Here is a 21,280-nt window from a genome sequence, read left to right as displayed (position 1 = left end):
TAATTCTATTCTTTTTCTCCCAAGTAGACTTTTAACAGAAAAGGGGAAATTTATAGTTAAGCATTCCATTTCTATCCAAGACATTTAGAATACACTCAAATTTTATAAAAGAAGTGAGTTATCTTGAAAGGAATGCTTTACCAGATAAAGTAGTTCTGAAATTCACTCTAATGTACTGCTCATAACTTAAGAAAAAAATGTTAAAATAATTATCTTTACATAAATAAATGAATTACCCCAAATTAAGGATACAGCTTATAACTCAATGCTATAACTATCATAACTGGGACAGACATTAAGAGGCATCTGGTTTCCTGGCTCAGTGGTTGAGCATCAATCTATGAACCATCGGGTCATGGTTTGATTCCCAGTCAGGGCACATGCCCGCATTGTAAACTCGATCCCCAGTGTGGGATGTGCAGGAGGCAGCCAATCAATGTTTATCTCTCATCATTGATGTTTCTATCTCTCCCTTCCACTCTGAAATATATAATTACAGAATCACCTGGTGGCAGAAACCCTGCCAACCTAAATATATCATTCTCAGTTTTTATGGTATTAGTGGAAAAATGTAGCTCCCGATATATAAATTCTCTAAATCCCATCCAATTCTAACAAATTCTCATGATCTTTAACAAATTGGCAACCTACTGTCTTTCTAAAGTCACTTGATGATTTTGACAATCTTTGGCAGACTCGTGACTTCAAAATTCTACAGCCAATTTAGAACTTAAAAACTAACTTGCAGTCTGGTTGCTAATTAAGACAGATAAAAATTTACTTAGAAATTGTTTAGTATAGTATGTACTTTTTTCTTTTCCCAGATATGCCCCTATTATATAATTAATACACACCAGAAGAGCGCAAGACTGTTGAAAAATTCAGTCTTTATAGCAAGTTATTAAAAGGAATTATCTCCAAAGCAATAATGTTTTAACTCTGAAGCTAGTAATTCAATTATGTGAATATTTAAACATTTTCACAGCTTAAGCAGTTTGTATTCATCAAAAAATATATCCAAAAACTTAGCGGAACATGTGGACTCATTCTGAGATACTGCTATAACAAAGTGTTGACTTAATTTGCCTAATTAAGTCAATATGATTAAATCTACAGATGTAATTAATAATTTAACATTACAGAAATTCTTAGTATTTTATTTTTTTTCAAATAGCGTGCTTTCTTTATATGTAAAGGAGAATAAGAAGTCAAAAATCATAAATACACAACCCCAAAACATATTTTCTTTTATATACATCATTTTAGAGTGAAATATATATTATACTATATAATAAAGCAGTAATATGTAAATTGACCATCACACCCTCATGCAAGATGGCCACCTCCATGCAAGCACAAGATGGCCGACAGGGGAGGGCAGTTGGAAGCGACCAGGCCTGCAGGGGAGGGCAGTTGGGGGTGACGAGGCCTGCAGGAGAGGGCAGTTGGGGCAACTGGGCCAGCAGTGGAGGGCAGTTGGGGGTGACTGGGCTGGCAGGAGAGGGCAGTTGGGGGTGACCAGACCTGCAGGGGAGGGAGGGAAGTTGGGGGGACCAGACCTTCAGGGGAGGGAAGATAGGGGTGACCAGGCTGGCAGGGGGGCATTTAGGGGCAACCAGGCCAGCAGGGGGGCAGTGAGGGGCAACCAGGCCAGTAGGCAGAGGTAGTTAGGGGTGACTAGGCCAGCAGTGGGAGCAGTTAGGGGCAATCAGGCCGTGGGCAGGGGCAGGGAGTGGTGATCAAGCTGGCAGGGGGGCCAGTTAGGGGTGATCAGGCAGGCAGGCAGGTGAGCAGTTAGGAGCCAGTGGTCCAGGATTGTGAGAGGGTTTAGGCCTGATCCCCCTAGGGGTCCAGGAATGGAGAGGGTGCAGGCAGGGCTGAGAGGACCTCCCCAATCCCATGCATGAATTTTGTGTACCGGGCCTCCAGTTAATTGATAAAAAAATATAATTTAAGCAATTATTTATTTTATTTTTGAGAGCTTTATTGAGATATAATTGATATACACAAAAAAACCTGTACATAACTAATGCATACAATTTGATGAGCTTGAGGATATGTACATACATGAAACCATCACAACAATCAAGTTAATAAACATATCCATCACCTTTACTTTTTAAAATTATGTCTGCTTTATTTGTAACTAGTGGCAGAATTATTGGTTCCCTGATCTATAGATATTCCCAATCCCCTTTTTTCCTTTTCCACCTCTATTAGAAACCTGGAAAGGCTTACAATTTCATTTCTTGAACTTTTTTGGAACTATAGGTGATCATCTTATATACTTGTGGCCAACAGATGAACACAAATCTGCTGTGGATTTCTGGAGAAAGTGTTGCTTGTATGAGAAAGAATCAGATGTTAAAGGCTCTGCCTCCTTCTCCCCTTTTCCAGTTTTGAAAATAGACACATATCCTTGAACTGCAGTGGTCATCTTGCTACCATGAGGGAAAGGCCAAAAGAATCAGAGACCGTGGTATCATGAAGTTATTGAACCAATGCCAGTAGCCAGATCCTCCACACTTCTTGTTATGCGAGAAAAAAAAACCCTATTTGAAAAACCACTGCTACTAGGATCTTCTGCTACTTAAAGTAGAAAACATTTCTACCTGAAATATCAATTATATATGAATAGAAGATTTAACAGAAAAATTAAATCAGTCAACCTATTAGGGTACTTAAAATAATTTGTTAACAAAAGTTTTGTGCAATAAAGCATTTAAATAAAAGTATTGAACTTAAATGGAAAATGCTTAATTTTGTTGCTAAGAACGCACTTAATCTAGTTTTTTTTTTAATTTAAGAACCTCTCTTTATTGTCTTTTGTTTTGTTCAAGAATCAAACAAGATTTTAGTAACCAAAATACACTTTCAATAAAGTTTTATGTATATTTTTGTAAATAAATAATGAAGCCCCACTAAGGATATTTGTAAAATTTCATCATACCATTTTGCACATGGTAATAGAAAACTGTTAATTAGAAATCAGTGAGATTACCCAAAGATACTTCATATGTTCAAATCCATACACTCTACATTCTGCATATCAACTTCAGTTGCACAAATTAAGTTGAAGACCCCTTACATAATTTTGAAAATATGATACAATCTGCAATTTAATTGGCATTGTGCTTCATCAGACAGGCTGCCTTTATCACAAGTATATTCTATTCCTGAGAGATCAGCTATATCAAGATGGCTCATCAGCTAAATTACATTGGTCAAAATGCCTGCCAACCAAGCATATTAATAAATTCAAAACAGGAATCCTCTCATCATCTTTGCTGCTCACTAAGAGCCTCACTTCAGAGTATCTTCTTGCAAGCTGCCAAATCAGTGAATGAGCCTCAGGTAATAAAGGCTTTTCAAGACAAGTCAATAAAGCATAAACATCTTCCCAATTCTGGAGTAATCTCTCTTCCTCCAAACCAGTTACTCAGATATTCCAATACATTGGTTACTGTTGACTGATTGATTCTGCTAATAATACGAAGCAAGGGAGGAGAACCAATTTGTACATGATCTATTATAGGACTTTCATTTTAGCTAGTCCAACAGCCCCTCCAGAATATAACCTTTCACCCAGATAAAATTTTTTCCAGCTTTATTCATGTTCACATTTTGGCATGGTCACATTACTATCCAATTGTTGTCATTTCCAGGGACTTCTATGTTTGTTCACACTCTGTTTAACAGTTGAAAATTGTGCCACTTGTTGCTGTGGCCACTGAGGTATGGCCTAATAGCCTTCAGGAGCAGGTTGCCATCCTGAAAGAGAAATATTCACCCTTTGGTTTCTTCTCAACTTTCTTTGGTCAATTTCAGCTACCACAACATCTGGACATTGAGTAGCTTTGATGTGGATCTGCCTCAAGTATTCCTGACCCATCCTTGGGAATATAGAGGGATCAAAACCTTCTGTCAAGTCACAGGGCTCCACTGGCAATAGCCAAAGCATCAACTGCAGATTCTGCTGGTACTCACGCCATGGTTTACAATATAGCCAGTCCCTCATCTAGGTAACCTATACATCACCTTTAAAAGTTTCATCCTGTTTAAAATATTACATATGTCTCCTTTTTCCCCCATTGACCTCTCTCCAGCCATTCCCCCCCATCACATGCCCTCACCCCTCCTAATGTCTGTATCCATTAGTTATGCTTATATGCATGCATTCAAGTCCTTTGGTTGATCTCTTACCACCCTCCCCACCTTCCCTCTGAAGTTTGACAGTCTGTCCAATGCTTCTCTGTCTCTGGACCTATTTTTGTTTATCAGTTTATGGTGTTCATTAGATTACACAAAGGAGTGAGATCATGTGATATTTATCTTTCAGTGACTGTCTTATTTCGCTTAGCATAATATTCTCCAGGCCCCTCCATACTGTATCAAAGGGTAGGCGATCCTTCTTTAATACTGCTGCATAGTATTTCATGGTGTAAATGTACCACAGCTTTTTTATCCATTTGTCTACTGATGGGCATTTAGGCTATTTCTAAATCTTAGCTATTACTTTAAACAATAAAGATTTTTTAAAAGATAATAGATCTGAAAAGAAAAAAAAAAAAGAATAGAACTGGGGTTTCTCTGAAGACCTGGATGGGAGGCCAAGTCCTTCCTGTGTCAAACTGTGTTGCCATGGAAACCTCTGGGCTGGTGGTAGGGGACTGTGACGCTCTGGGGCAGGGAGTGGTTTATCTGAAGGCCTGGCTGGGAGGCCAAGCCCTTCACACGGCTAACTGCCATTGCCATGGAAACCAGTGGCATAGGCAGGGAGGGAATTGTAATGCTTGGGGACCAGAGGGGTGATAACCAGTAACTTGTCCACCCGCCAGAGGCTTCCCAGCACTTTAGTGGGAGTGGTGCCCCGAAACCGGCCCAGAGACACTTCGCCCGCTGCCTCGATGTCAACACCACCACCATCACCACCACGACCACCACCACCACCACCACCACCACCACTACGATGTCTCTTGCCAGCCAAGGCCCTCCCACAGCCCTTGAGGTCCTGTGGGCTCTCCCAGCTGACCTGCACCCTCTACGTAGGTAATGCCGTGGCCACTAACAACAGGCACCTGTTGTCTTCCAATCACATCACAGCAGTCATCAGTACGTCAGCGGAAATTTTCAGCGTTTATTGAGGACATTCTATACCTGAAGATACCTGTGACTGACTCCCCCAGCATGCGCATGGGCGATTTCTTCGATATTATCGCCGATTATAGCCACAGCGTAGAGCTGCGCCAAGGCCCCACACTGGTGCACTGCCACCCTGGCGTCAGCCGCTCCGCCTCGGTGTGCATGGCCTTCTTGATGAAATATCATTCCCTGTCACTCCTAGAAGCTCACACTTGGACCAAAGCCTGCCGTCCCATCATACGCCCGAACATGGGCTTTTGGGAGCAGCTAATTCATTATGAATTCAAACTCTTCGCCAAAAACACCGTCTGGATGATTGACTCCCCCATGGGCAAGATCGCAGATGTATACCAGAAAGAGTTGCAGCTGACGTCATCCATGTGAGCCGTCCTGCCCAGCCTCTGACACCTGTTGTGGATCCCACACCATCACGGAATCATGACTGCTGAACTTTGGTCCTTACTGACAACCCAATGACTTTTAGAAGGGCAAGCAAAAAGGCGGGCTGCTGAAGTCTTTGGCTTTGTGACCCTTACCTTTAAAGAATAAAATCCAGTCAATGAAAAAAAAAAAGTTTCATCCTGCCTATTTGTTTTGCTTTGTTTTTCTTTATATGGTAAGACTACTTAACATGAAATCTATTTTCAATAACTTTTTAGTATATAGTACTGTTAGCTATAGGCACCATGCTGTACATATCTCTAAAACATAAACCTGATACTTTATACCCATTGAACAGCAACATTCTTCCTTTCCCTACCCCACCACCGGGCAATCGCATTTTACTCTGCATTTCTATGATGCTCACTATTTTAGATTCTTTATAGAAACACAATCATTCAGTATTTATCTTCTATGACTTGTTTATTTCACTTAGCATGATGTCTGCCAGATTCATCCATTTGTCACAAATGACAGGATTTTCTTGTTTTAATGGTTGAAAAATATATTATCTACCACATTTTTATTTTATTTTTTCAAACCACATTTTCTTTATTAATCTCATGATGGGCATTTAGGATGTTTTCATGTCTGGGCTATTATAAACAGTGCTTAAATGAACATGGGAGTGCAGATATTGCTTTGAGGTCCTGATTTAAATTCTTTAGGCTAGATACCCAAAAGTGGTATTGGTGCATCATGTCGTAGCTTTATTTTTTCATTATTTTGAGACACTTCCATGTTGTTTACTATAATAGCTGTACTATTTTACATTCCCACCAACAGTGCACAAAAGATCCAATTTCTCCACATCCACATCAGCACTTCTTATCGTAAAAAAATAATAGCCATTCTAACAGTTGTGAAGTGATACCTCATTGTGATTGGGGTCCACATTTCCCTGATGATTGATTAGTGATGTTACGCATCTTTTCATATACCTGTTGGTCATTTGTACACCATCTATAGTACTGGGATTCAATGCTAGCTCCATCAAAAACCCAGTGGCATTTTTATAAAACTAGAAAAAAATCCTAAAATTTATATGAAACCACTATTGAGAAAGAAGAATAAAATCATGTCATTTCCCGATTTTTTCATTTTGAATTATTTTATTTTATTATTATTTTTATTTAATTTATTGGGATAACATTGGTTTGCAAAACCGGTTGTACACAGGTTTCAAGTGTACAACTCAATAAAATATCATCTGCACACAGCATTGTGTGTCCATTGCCCCAAGCAAAGTCATATATTACAAAGCTATAGTAATCAAAACAGTATGGTACTGGAATTAGGACAGACACATAGACCAATAAAACAGTTTACAGAGCCCAGAAATAAACCCATGCATATATGGTCAAATGACCTTCAACAAAAGTGCCAAGAGTAAACAATGGGGAAGAAATAGTTTCTTCAACTAATGGGCCTGGGGAAACTGGATATCCACATACAAAAGAATGAAATTGGATCCATATCTTACACCATACACAAAAATCAATTCAAAATGGATGGAAGAGTTCATTGTAAGACCTGAAACTGTAAAACTCTTGGAAGAAAAAATAGAGAAAAGCTTCTTAACATTTGTCTTAGCGATGATTTTTAGATATAACAATAAAAGGATAGGTAACAAAAGCAAAAAAAGACAACTGGGACTACATGAAACTAAAAAAGCTTCTGCACAGCAATTGAAGTAATGCACAGAATTAAAAAGCAACCTACAGAATAGGAGAAATTCTTTTCAAACCATCTATCTGACAAAAAACAAAAGAAAACCAAATGCCCCTCCCCCAAATAACCAAATTAAATGACAAAGGACTTCAATAGATATTTATTTAAAACTTTTGTTTTTAAAAATCGGGACTGTTATATTGGTTATAAAAAACTGCATTCACTCCTGCCAAAGAGATGCATCATTTTGATGCTCCTTGGAGAGAAAAAAATATCCCTGAAAACTAGAAAAACAATATTATGTGTAAAACATTTTTTTAAATTTATCAAGCTATATTTACTCTTTACACAATATTCACTGTACCATCAGAACACATATATGAATATTGTCTCAACATTTCTCTTCAAATTTTTAAGTTTTGTTAAAGCAAGTCATACATTTAATACATGATTATATTTAGATCTTATAGTTGTTATAGTATGAACTACTGTTATAACAATGGGGGTTGTCATATTAGTGAAATTCCCTTGAAAATGATTCATTTTTTGATTCATAAACTTACAAACCAAAGACTTGACACAAAATGCAGTTTTGTTTCACACCTGAGGCCTCTTAAACCTGTTTTTGATGCAGCATCACTCACAGAATTGATGGATTCATCATTTAGGAAACATAAACCTGGTTTCTTAAATTATCTATTAACACCCTCACTTATAGTGTTTGGTACAAGTGTAACAAAAATCATTAGGGTCCTAAGTTATGACAAACTCGCCTGTGGGTTTGGTATAGTTTGGTATAGCTCTTCCTAATTCTCTCCACCATCCACCTCCACCACAAACTGTCATCCAGGTAGGATAGATAATTCTACTGAGCCTCTCCAATTTAGTCCTGCTAAAATAATCCATGGAAAACATTATTTTAAAAGACCTAATCATAAAGTTAAAAAAACCCAGAATGCTACTTTTGTACATTTTTTCGTCATTTAAACCAATTTAGGCCATGTAATTATTACCATAGGCTCAGATGCTAGACACACTGTAATATTTTTGTGAGGTATCCTATTAAAGGAATAAAAAAACTTGTTGAAGTATTAACTAGAAATATTTCATAGGAAATTATATAATCACCATAGTTTTATCTGTGCAATATATCCAACACCAAGATGAATGGGTACAGCATTTTATAATAATTAACTGTGTAGACTCTGAACACAGACCATCTGGGTTGATAGTCATGATTCACCACGTTTAAACAGTATGCCCTTGGGAAAATCAACTGCCACTATTTGACTCCGTTTCTTTGAGGAAAGAAAACAGACTACCTTGAGTATTAAAAAATTAAAACATACAAAATATTTAAAATCATGCCAGACTGGTAGTAAATAATCTGGTTAATTATGATTAATGAGTCAAGTTATAATATTTTGTAAGTTAAAACATAATCATGAACATGTATATTGTATTAATGTATAATACATGAATGAAGTATTATATATAATGTGTTAATGGGTCCTTTAGAAGGCCCATGGTTAAATTAAAAAATCTGCATATAAATAATTCATATTTGCAAAAAGAAATCCTAATGTATTATATGATATATATCTAATTGGTTAGTCATCTTAAAAATCCAATCCAACCCTAACTGGTTTGGCTCAGTGGATAGAGTGTCAGCCTGAGGACTGAAGGGTCCCAGGTTTGATTCCGGTCAAGGGCATGTACCTTGGTTGCAGGCACATCCCCAGTAGGGAGTTGCAGGAGGCAGCTGATCAATGTTTCTCTCTCATTGATGTTTCTAACTCTTTATCCCTCTCCCTTCCTCTCTGTAAAAAAAAAAAAAATCAATAAAATACATTGGAAAAAAAGAATCCAATCCATCACCACCAATGAGGAACACATTTATAAATTTATAAATCCATAGTAAGAGAGATATAACTCTTCAAATTTCTATTTTTCTTCATTTTTAGCTGACTAAACTATTAAAAGGATTAGCAGACAACTAAGCAAAAAGCATTTAAACTGAAAGCCTCAATCAAAACATGAAAACAGGGACACCAATCCAATGTCTTAACACATCTCCTGCATCTACTGAATACCGTTTCTAATTAAGAAGCCAGAAGCATTTCAAGAATCTGATTGCCCTTGCATATGAGAAACATTTATCTCTGGGTAAATTGTAGACTATTACTATTGTGACTTCATGGGATAAAATGAAAAGCAAACACAATTCGTCAAAATACTCAAATGGGGCTAGTGTTCATCACAAATTCCATTTTCCCATTAAAATAACTTGAGGAATAAAATAAAAACTTAAAGCTAAATCTTTTGTATAAGATGTCAATGAATTTTCTACCTCATCTGACTTATGAAAATGTATTTCATATTCCATAAATTTTAACATAACAAGTACTAAGTCTTCAATCTTATCAAGGTTAAACAGTGTAAGGGCAGATAAATTAGCATAATTCCCCAAAAGGTGAGAGATAAGAGTCATATAAACAATATGACATTAATCAAATACAATTTAAAAATACAAACCAGGTTTTAATGTTCATATTTAAGGAAGCCAATATGAATTCCATTAAAATAGGAACAGCCAGAAAAATTGTAACTGTGTGGTAATAAATGTTAACTAGACTTATTGTGTTTATTATATACAAATCTCAAATTATAATATTGTATACCTAAAACTAATATATGTCAATTATATATTAATTATAAAATCAATAAATGAGAGAATACAATAAACAAAAATTCAGTAAGATATTTGATTGAGAATATATAGACAAAATATGATGTAGCCAGACAGAAATGGATTCAAATCAAGCTATGTAAACTTGGGGAACTTATGCAAACTTGCTGAGTTCCAGTTTGAACACTTGTTAAGGGGGAAATAATAAAGCAACCATAATATTGGCATAAAATTGCATGATATATAGATGAAACAACTAGCACAATGTACAAATGGATAGTTATTGAATGAAAATATAGTCTCAACTTAGCAAATAGAAAGTAAATATAATCCAGTCCCAAAAACCTATAAAAAAGTAGAACAGAGGTAAGAGTGGATAGAACACAAGTAATAAGGTTTGGTTTTGGCCTCAGTAATCAGTCTAATATTTCTAATTGTTTTGCCATGGTTGTTGGAAGCATAATGTCTACTTCAAGGTCATTTATGAATTCCCTGCTCTGGCAAGTAATCAATGATAATACAGTCAAGTAGGTTAATATCATCTCTATTAAACATAACTATATCACTAATATGAATGAGCATGACATTCTATGTATACATAATATCTGTATATATACTTTCAATTATAAGTAAGCATTCCAGATGAAACACTATAAATATTTCCTTCTCAGCTGAAGTATAAATGTAGAAGAATAGTACAAATACTGTAATTGTAAAATATGTCACAATAATTAATGATAGTTATGAAGTTGTTGATGTACAAAATGAATTCTTAGTAATGTTGAAATAGTTAAACAAATAGGGAAATAGATTGTGAGGCAATATACATATTAAGAGATTGTATGCCCTGGCTGGTTTGGCTCAGTGGATGGAGCGTTGGCCTGCAGACTGAAGGGTCCCAGGTTCAATTCCAGTCAAGGGCACATGCCCAGATTGCAGGCTCTACCCCCAGTGGGGGTGTGTGCAGGAGGCAGCCGATCAATTATTCTCTCTCATCATTGATTCTATCTTTCCCTCTCCCTTCCTCTCTGAAAGAAATAAAAATATATTTTTTTAAAAAAGGAGATTGTATTACCTAGATAACTTTTGGTAGCTGGAAAATATTTATAAATCTATATATATAAATGCCTAAGCGATCATTACAATCAGTCAACTGAACAACTGCTCAACTGGTTGCTATGACACACACTGACCACCAGGGGGCAGATGCTCAACACAGGAGCTGCCCCCTGGTGGTCAGTGCGCTCCCAAAGCCAACCTCTTGCAGTCCCTTCCCCTCGGCCAGCTGGCCCCTATGGGCCCTGATCAGGAATGGGAGAGATGGCCCTAATCGCTGGCCAGGTCGAGGGACCCCACCAGTGCATGAATTTGTGCACTGGGCCTATAGTTTTTAATATAAGGAAGAGGGGATTAGATTATAACTCTAATTTTTAATTTTTTTGTACACTTGTTTTGTGTTCTAATATTTGTAATATCAGAATATAAATTTTAAAAATCAAATTTAATCTTTAGTTATTTTACTGTTTTTAAGCCATGCTTTGTAATAAAAATTCCTACTTAAGAATTATTTATATCTTTTTGAAGATAATTAAAATCAGACTGTCAACTTCACCACCTCAAATCAGAGGAGAAATATCTCCAAAACCATGTGCAATGTCATTAACAATTGCCCTTGAGTAGGCAACCAATTGATATATCTCTCTCACATTGATGTTTCTCTTTTTCCCTTCCTCTCTCTCTATAAAAGCAATGGAAATAATATCCTTAGGTGAGGATTAACAAAAAATTTGCCTTTGATCCAGACATAATAAATAATACAAAGAATATGAAGAGGTATATGTTGTAGAGAAATTGAGTTGCCCCTAAATACCTTCCTCCTCCATTTCCAGCTTTGAAAGTAAACAGTTTGGGGAATAATGCTAATTTATGTGCCCACTGTACTATTTAACCTTGTTAATATGAGTTACAGTGACTGTAGGAGTAAAGTAGGAGCTGACAATCCTGAATACTATAATACCAAACTCAAAATTCCCTTCTAAAATGTTGAATGAAATTAACTTTAGACAAATACATAAAAAGCACACTCTGAGCTATAGATGTGTGGATTAAACTTTGACTTTTATTTCAATGACATATTGATTTCAAGACTCAACATTCAATAAAATGTGTATAAGTTACATCTCTAAGAGGGACTTCAATATTCATTTATGTATTAATGGAAACCTCATTCTGCTAAGATGAGAGCATGTGATGAATTCTTTTCTATTTTACTACAATTCCAACTCAGAAGCTAAGGGAATCAATAGGGAAAATGTCTACTTTCAATTTTGTGTTTGAAAACAACAAAGCTGATGGACAGCATGAAAGCTAAGCTGTGGAAAGCTTGTAAATTTTCATGTGTTAAGAAGAAAAAATGAAATGTTATAAGCAGATACATACTATAAATACGAGGAAAGCACATTGAAGATAAAATCAAGTAAAAAATGAAAGCATGGATAAGCAGTGTAGTATCATGATAGCAGCTCTTAAACACACACACCTCTTCAAAAGTTCATTTTTAGCATTTAAGTAATTATTTAGGCATATTTAGGTAAGACCCCTAGAGGAAAAAAAATAAACATCTGTAGAAAACGTAAAGATATGCTTACATTTTAAAGCTAAACTTTAAGAGACACCAAAATGGAAGTGGGGAGAAATTACCTAAAATAAATGCAAATAAGATTACAGTAGACCCAGGCAGGAGCTTTTGCTTGTTGAATTGGGTGAAAAAAGCATGAGTCTGGTCCCTCCAGCACAGGCATGGGTGTGAGGCTCCCTAATGCCGCCCAGTTACTGGTACCAGGGCCTGGATAAGGGACCACCATACCTTTGTTACCCACAGCTCCCACCCTGTCCACAGAGTCCAATGGCAGTGGCTGCACTGAGGCACTCGGCTGAGGTTTGCTCGATCTTTGAGGACATAGCTATTTGATGAGGCTAAGAGATACCTGTATTTGGGTGTGATGCTAAAAAACTTTACAAATATCTTTGCTGGGCTCTGATACCATCTACTGTGGTGAATGTGATGTCTCAGGTTGACTCTTCAGGTATTGTTGGTACATGGTTTAAACATATACTTTGCAGAAATGAGGACAGCTGGACATGTACCCTGGGACTTCCTATTCAGATGTGATGCAAGAGACCTATAGGATCCTGGTCTCCTTGGTCAAGTGCTTACTTATCAACCATGCAAGAGACCTGCTGCCCACATGATTCTGTCCTCTCTATCCAGACTGGCTGGATGCGAACATGTCTTCCCTGCAGCTCTGACCATCTTCTGGGCTCACATCATCCTTTCCATTCTCCTTATATCTGCACCAGGAATTTTTGAACACAAACCCTTACTTCAGTGCTCCTCACACTCACGCCACAACTGAGATCCTTATTCTAGATTCCCTGAGACAGAGCCCTTTGGCCAAACTGGGTTGGGTCAATGTATCCACAGCTCAGTTAGCAGAATCCTGGGTAATGGGGTTTCCCAAGAGAAGACGGTGGGTCAGGAATATCCCTGAAGAGACATTTGTAATCAGTGCTCTCCAGGTATCTTCCTAAACAACACAATTCATTTAAAAGTAATCAGGTGGACCCTAACCAGTTTGGCTCAGTGGATAGAGCATCGGCCTGTGGACTGAGGGGTCCCAGGTTTGATTCCGGTCAAGGGCATGTACCTTGGTTGCGGACACATACCCAGTAGGGGGTGTGAAGGAGGCAGCTGATCGATGTTTCTCTCTCATCAATATTTCTAACTCTCTATCACTCTCCCTTCCTCTCTGTAAAAAATTATATATATATATATATATATGTATATATCTCCTATCTAATAATAGACAAACATGGTAATTAACCATACCACCAACACGCTTCCCATTGGCTAATCAGGGCAATATGCAAATTAACTGCCAACCAAGATGGCAGCTGGCAGCCGGGCAGCTGAAGCGAACAGGAGGCTTGCTTGCTCCAGTGAAGAAGGAAGCCAAGGTTCCCCACCTGCCGCTGCCGGCCTCTGAGCTGCACTCTAAGCAACTATGTTGCAATTATAGAAGCTAAACAAACCCCATGCTTTCAGCCAGCCAGCTGAGCTGGAGTTGCAACAGTGTTTCAATTATAGAAGCCAAACAAACCCAGATCCCTGCTTTCAGCAGCTGAGGTCTCAGAGCTGGAGCCAAGCCGCAAACTAAAGCTGGCTCTCAATTCCAGTGACAGCCATAGAAGGTAAATAAATCCCAGAATAAAAAAGAAAAAAAGAAAAAAAGGAGAGGTTGGGAGCTTCAGTCACCCGCCAGCCTGAAAACAGACCTCAGCCCCTCACCCAGACTGGCCAGGCACCCCAGTGGGGACCCCCACCCTGAAGGGTGTGTGACCAGCTGCAAACAGCCATCATCCCCTCATCCAGGCTGGCCAGGCACCAAAGAGGGACCCCCACCCTGATCCAGGACACCCTTCATGCAAAACCAGCCGGCCCCCACCCATGTACCAGGCCTCTATCCTATATAGTAAAAGGGTAATATGCCTCCCAGCACTGGGATCAGTGGAGCCGCGAGGCCTCCCAGCACTGGGATCAGCGGAGCCGAGAGGCCTCCTGGCCCCTGGAGCAGCGTGACAGGGGACACTGCCCAAAACCCCTGATCGCCCTGCAGCTCTGTGTGAGACAGGGGGCGGGGCCACAACCTCCCTATCCACCCTGCTCTGTTCATAACAGGGGAAGGCGCCCCAACCCCCTGATAGGCCCTGCTCTGTGTGTGACAGGGTGCGGCGCCCCAATCCCCCCATGGGTCCTACTCTGTGTGTGACGGGGTGGAGCCGCAACCTCCCCATCGCCCCTGCCCTGAGTGTGACAGGGAGGAGTACCCCAACCCCCTGATCGTCCCTGCTCTGTGGGTGACAGGGGGTGGCGCCCCAACCCCCTGATCCTCCCTGCTCTGTGTGTGACAGGGGGCGGTGCCCCAACTCCCCTATTAGCCCTACTTTGTGTGTGATAGGGGGGAGTCCCCAACACCGTGATCCGCCCCGCTGTGTGTGTGACAGGGTACGGAGCCCCAACCCCCCTGAAGGGCCCTGCTCTGTGCATGACAGGGGGTGGCACTGCAACCTCCCCATTGACCCTGCCTGAGTGTGACGGGGGCAGCGCCCCGACCCCCCAATCGGCTCTACCCTGAGCGTGACTGAGGGTGGCATCGCAACCTCCTGATCCGCCCTGCTCTGTGCATGACAGGGGGCAGTGCCCCAACTCCCCAATTGGCCCTGCTCTGACCCTGACCAGGGGCTGTACCTAGGGATTGGGCCTGCCCTCTGCCACCCAGGAGCGGGCCTAAGCCAGCAGGTCATTATCTCCCAAGGGGTCCCAGACTGTGAGAGGGCACAAGTGGGGCTGAGGGACCCACCCCCCGGCCAGTGCACAAATTTTTGTGCACTGGGCTTCTAGTATATATATAAAGGCATCAGGTGGCATGCATGGACCCCCTCCAAAAACTCACCCCTTCCCTATTTTTGTTCCTGCCTCACTGCTGTCAGGAAAATGTCTTTGGCTAGTGCTGAATGTCTAAAGCCCTTCTAAGTGTTACAGATTTTCCATTTCAACAGAGGGGGCAGCCCCTGAGCAGGCCTTGTGAGCTCTCTAGGACTTTAGAGCATTATTTTTATGCCATTATATAGAGGCCCGGTGCACAAAAATTTGTGCACTTGGGCGGCGGGAGAGGGGGTCCCTCAGCCTGGCCTGTGCCCTCTCGCAGTCTGGGACCCCTTGGGAGATAACGACCTGCTGGCTTAGGCCTGCTCCCAGGTGGCAGAGGGCAGGCCTAATCCCTAGGTGCAGCCCCTGGTCGGGCTCAGAGCAGGGCCAATCAGGGGGTTGTGGAGCTCTCCCCTGTCACGCACAGAGCAGGGCCCATCAGGGTTTGGGGCGCCACCCTCTATCACCCACAGAGCAGGGAAGATCAGGGGGTTGAGGCGCCGCCACTCCCACACTCAGGGCAGGGCCGATGGGGAAGTTATGGCTACAACCCGTCACACACAGAGCAGGGCCCGTGGGGTGGGGGGGTTGGGGCACCGCACCTTGTCACACACAGAGCCGCAGGGCTATCAGGAGGTTGGGGAGCTCCCCCCTATCAGGCACAGAGCAGGGCCAATCAGGGGGTTGGGGTGCCTTCCCCTGTCATGCTGATCCCGGTGCCGGGAGATCTCACGGCTCCACTGATCCCAGTGCTGTGAGGCATATTACCCTTTTACTATATAGGATAGAGGCCTGGTGCATGGGTGGGGCTGGCTGGTTTTCCCTGAAGGGTGTCCTGGATCAGGGTGGGGATCCCCACTGGGGTGCCTGGCCAGACTGGATGAGGGGATGATGGCTGTTTGCAGCTGGTCACACACCCTTCAGGGTGGGGGTCCCCACTGCGGTGTCTGGCCAGTCTGGGTGAGGGGCTGAGGGCTGTTTTTAGGCTGGGACTGAAGCTCCCAACTGCTCCTTTTTTTCTTTTTTTTCTTTTTTTATTCTGAGTCAGCTTTAGCTCTGAGGCTCCAGCTCTTAGGCCTCTGCTCCTGAAAGCAGGTATCTGGTTTGTTTAGGTTCTACAATCGAAACTCTGTATCAACTCCAGGTCTGAGATCCCGGCTAGCTAAAAGCTGGTTTCTGGGGTTTTGTTTAGCTTCTATTTTCGTAACTATGTTTCAAACTGCAAGCTCAGAGGCCGGCAAGGCAGGCGGGGAACGTTGCAGTCCTCCGTCACTGAAGCAAGCAAGTCTCATGTTAGTTTCAAGCTGCCTGGCTGCCGGCTGCCATCTTGGCTGGCAGTTAATTTGCATATCTCCCTGATTAGCCAATGGGAAGGGTAACGGTCGTATGCCAATTACCATGTTTCTCTTTTATTAGATAGGATGGTAACTTATTATTTGTGTCAAGTAAAACTGGTTTTTCCCAGCGAGAGAACTGATAGAAATACACTTTTGAGGATACAATTGATATAACAAATACTAAATGTAGGCCATTTTAAAGAGAATAATAACCATGGTAAGAGCTAAGCACAGATCATCGGGTCAGTTGCAGGCACAGTTTAAACTACACTCATTGGATTCTAATCATCTCCATCCTTTAGCTTTGAGAATCTTTACATGTCTGTTTATCTTGCTATTTGTATTTTATAATATTTTATTGCCATTTATTGCCATATTTTTGGAAGTGTGTCTTCTTTCACTAAATCCATCAGGAAGTCTTAACGCCCACCTTCATCAAAAACATGTTAGTAAAATACTCCTCCAGATTCCATATTTAGCTCATGTTACGAAAAGGTCAAATATGCATATCCAACAACTGCTATAAGGACACTAAGGTTCACTAAAAAAGAATGAATAAAACACACTGTTTTCATGCTGTTCACTTCATGGGGAGCAAGGCTCTTAGAATGAACATCAGGAGGCCCAGTGTGTTCATGCAGTGATGAGAGGAAGAGTACACCGGGCAGGTGAAGAGGAAACATGGAGGGGCGGTATTAGGCAGCTCTAAAGCAAGTGGATGCAGTGGTACTATGCCTTTTAGTTCCGTAGAATATATCCCATGTGCCTCACTTTCTATATTTGTGTTCCAACTGTAGAAAACAATTGTTTTTCTCTAAGACATTTCTTACTGAATATTCTGGGATAGGGTCTGTTTTCTCTAAGAACATGACATAGACCTGGGGATAGTGGTTACGTGTGAAATTTACATTTGGGACCAACATGGTTACAATGTTCGCATCCATGAAGGTGTGGAAAGTGGCTATCTGAAACTGAGATAAATGTTTTGGATTCAATGATCAAATGTCCTCACTGGGAAATAATGATCATGTCACCTGTAAATGCAGTGACAAGTGTTTGCATGGGGGCTGGAGTTTATGTCTGGAAAATGTTACGGAATGAGCAAACTACAGAAAGGCATTAATGTTTATTAATAAAGTCATACAATTAGTAGTACTTACTGGTAAATAGTGAGGAGACAAAAGGTTCTGTGAAACCTGAGAACTGGTAAGTCTTAACAGATGGTAAATAAAGGACACTGATGATAAATAAAGGACACTAAGTTCTAAGATAGGGGTCCTCAAACTTTTTAAACAGGGGGCCAGTTCACTGTCCCTCAGACCGTTGGAGGGCCAGACTATAGTTTTTTTAAAAAAAACAACTATTAACAAATTCCTATGCACACTGCACATATCTTATTTTGAAGTAAAAAAACAAAACGGGAACAAATACAATATTTGTATTTGCATGTGGCCCGTGGGCCGTAGTTTGAGGACCCCTGTTCTAAGAGGTGAACGAATTACCTTGAGCCCTTGGCTATGCTGGAAACTTAGCTACAAGGAAATTCTCGTTTCTACAAAGTGTGAGCCATTTTCATTCATGAGAATGCTAAGGAAAAAAATGGTGAGGTGAGAAAGACATAGTAAGGTGTGAGCAGAAAAAATTAGAAGAGTGGAAGGAATGCCATGGCACCATGCTTGATTGATTCAACAATCATTTACTAATTATCTCATCTGCTTCAGAAACTCACCTAGGTCTGTGTTATAATCAGTGAATAAAGAAATGTGTTCTGAGGCAAGTTTGTTCAAAGTCTTTACTGAAGGCATAGTCAAGAAATCACACAAAACATTTATACTATAGTAAATTATAAGGTAGCAGGTGCTGTGGAAATATAAAAACAGCAGCATATAGGAATGATAACCATATGGATCCTGAGAATTTTAAGAGCACACAGTTAAAGGAAGGTAGAAAGCAATTTGGACACATTGGAAAGTTGATCCTTGGACAAGAAAATGTCAGTAATACAAATGCCCCCATGCCAGGAGCTTGCCTGGTGGTCAGACAACTCCTATGACTATTGTGCCAGTTGCAGGGTACTGGAGATAGTTTGTATTTTGATTTAGACATGATTTTTAAAAATAATTTGTTAAGTTTTAGATTTTTTAACTCTTTTTTTAAATTTATTTTTTATTGATTTCAGAGGAGGAGAGAAGGAGAAACATCAATGATGAGAGAGAATTATTGATCGGCTACCTCCTACACACCCCTTACTGGGGATCAAGCCCACAGCCCTTGACCATAATTGAACCCCCAGGACCCTTCAGTCTGTAGGCTGACGTTCTATCCACCGAACCAAACCAGCTAGGGAGATTTTTATTAACTTTCTTGTTAAATGTGTTAGTTTTAATGTGTGGTTTTTTTTTTTTTAATTTTGGTTGATTTTTCAGTATATTAGCTTTAACTTTTAAGTAGGAGAAAGGTTTACAGGATTACTATTAGTTTTTAATATTTACTGCATGTATGTAAATCCATGATTTCTTGTTGATAATGAAATCGCAAAGTCTGGTATGACTTTTCAAAGAAGAAAATAAATTAATACACCAGGAAAGAATGTAAGAAAGCCACTGGCTGCAACCACACACTAGTTCAGGACCAGAACGTTTGTACTGGGAGACAGTGTTTCATGTGCTGTGAATGTGGGCAGTATTTTACTAGAATCTATGGCCTCCATTATCATCAGAGATTTCACACAGGAGAAAAGCCTTATGAGTGCAATGAATGTGGGAAATCTTTTACCACTAGCACTGCCCTGCATTATTGTCAGAGAGTTTACACTGTTTAAAGCTTTAAGCGAATAGTGAATGTGGGAAATCATTTAGCCATAAATCTGTGCCCTCTTGACATTGGAGAGCTCACACTGTGTAAATGCTTAGATTTTAGGGAATGTGCTGTTGTCTTGTTCACTGTAATGACAATAAAATAAACTCTGAGGAGCCATCTATCTGATTGGAATTTATGACCCTGCCAGTTTCTATGGCTGAAGGCATTTTGCCTCTACTTCAGGGTGTACCAGCCACTAACCCAGTGTGCTCAGGGAAGGTTACCTCCATTCTCCACTGTACCCTTTTTTTTGAATTCTGTAGTTCCTCAGCAATATTCTTCTCAAGGCTGATAGTGTAGAGGCAGGAGCACAGAGATGTGAAAATGTGGCTCTGTAGTCCTAGGTTGCTGCTCTTGTGATCCAGTCAGTATTCCTATTGAACTGGGTTGCAATGTCCTGCATTGCTCACCAATATTGGCTTCTACTGAGCCAAGACTGATGCCCAGATGGCATGAAGAGGGCAATGGTGGGTTCAATATAGTATTTTCTTAAAAGATCGGGATGCACGAATTTTGTTAAAACTATTTGTAGAACCATTTTCACAGCTTTATAAAACTATAGTTCATATAGAAATAAGCTGCTTATACATACAATATAACATTTGATAAGTTTTAACATAGGTATGAACCCACAAAATCGTGATCACAGTAATAATAATGACCATATCTGTTACTGTTTGTTTACATATTTTATCATTTTTTCTCTCTGCCCTTCTATCGCTCCAGATAACCACTGATTTACTTTCCCTTAAAATTGACACCTTTTCATTTTCTAGAATTTATATGGTTGCAGTTATGAAATGCATATTTCATTACTCCTTTGAGATTCCTCCATGCTATTATCTGAGTAGTTCATCCCCCCCCCCATTTTTTTTTGGTAATATTACATATAATTATACCACTATTAGTTTGTCCATTCCTTTGTTTATGGACATGTGTTATTTCTAGCTATGTCTCTTTTCTTTTCTCAGTAAGTTGGAATGCAGTATCTGAGTCACAGGGTAAGTTATTGTTTAAGTTTTGAAGGAACTCCATATTGTAATTTGTTTTTTATTTTTTAAACATATTTTTATTGATTTCAGAGAGGAAGGGAAAGGGACAGAGAGATACACACTTCTATGATGAGAATCATTGATCAGCTGCCTCCTGCACGCCCCCTACTGGGGATTGAGCCTGCAACCCTGGCATGTGCCCTTGACCAGAAAGGAACCTGGGACCCTTCAGTCTGAAGTCATATGCTCTATTCAATGAGTGAAACCAGTTAGGGCTCCCATGTTGTCATTTAAACTGGTTGTATTGTTTTTGCATCCTAACCAGCAGTGTATAAGGGTTCCTTTTCTTCACATCTTAGGAAATTCTTGATTTGTTTAATTGTTTTTAATTTTAGCTCTTTTAATAAGTTTGCCATGCTACTGTTCTACTGTTTTAGTTGTTTGTCCATATGAATTCATGATAAGAATTTTTTGCAGATATATGTTTACTAGTGATAAGTTTTTAGTAAAATGTATGCTGTCATTTACCTATTCTTTTATTAATATGGGGTGTTTTTCTTTAACATATATAAGTGAAAACACAAAGATATATATGTTGCAATTTGACCCATATTCACTCCCTGAATAACATACGTGACTCTTTTGCTTCATGAAATAATTG

The 21,280-nt window shown here is 40.0% G+C and overlaps 2 pseudogenes; one reads left to right on the top strand and one right to left on the bottom strand.

The window, feature by feature from the left end:
• Positions 1-3,190: 3,190 nt before the first annotated feature.
• On the bottom strand, positions 3,191-4,004 carry LOC132224865 (gem-associated protein 2-like; annotated as a pseudogene).
• Positions 4,005-4,907: 903 nt separating this feature from the next.
• On the top strand, positions 4,908-5,526 carry LOC132223673 (dual specificity protein phosphatase 18-like; annotated as a pseudogene).
• The last annotated feature ends 15,754 nt before the right edge of the window (positions 5,527-21,280 follow it).

The sequence above is a fragment of the Myotis daubentonii genome, chromosome X (genome assembly GCF_963259705.1).
Source record: "Myotis daubentonii chromosome X, mMyoDau2.1, whole genome shotgun sequence".
In the NCBI taxonomy this organism is placed as follows: domain Eukaryota; kingdom Metazoa; phylum Chordata; class Mammalia; order Chiroptera; family Vespertilionidae; genus Myotis; species Myotis daubentonii.
This window is presented reverse-complemented; position numbering and strand designations above follow the sequence as displayed.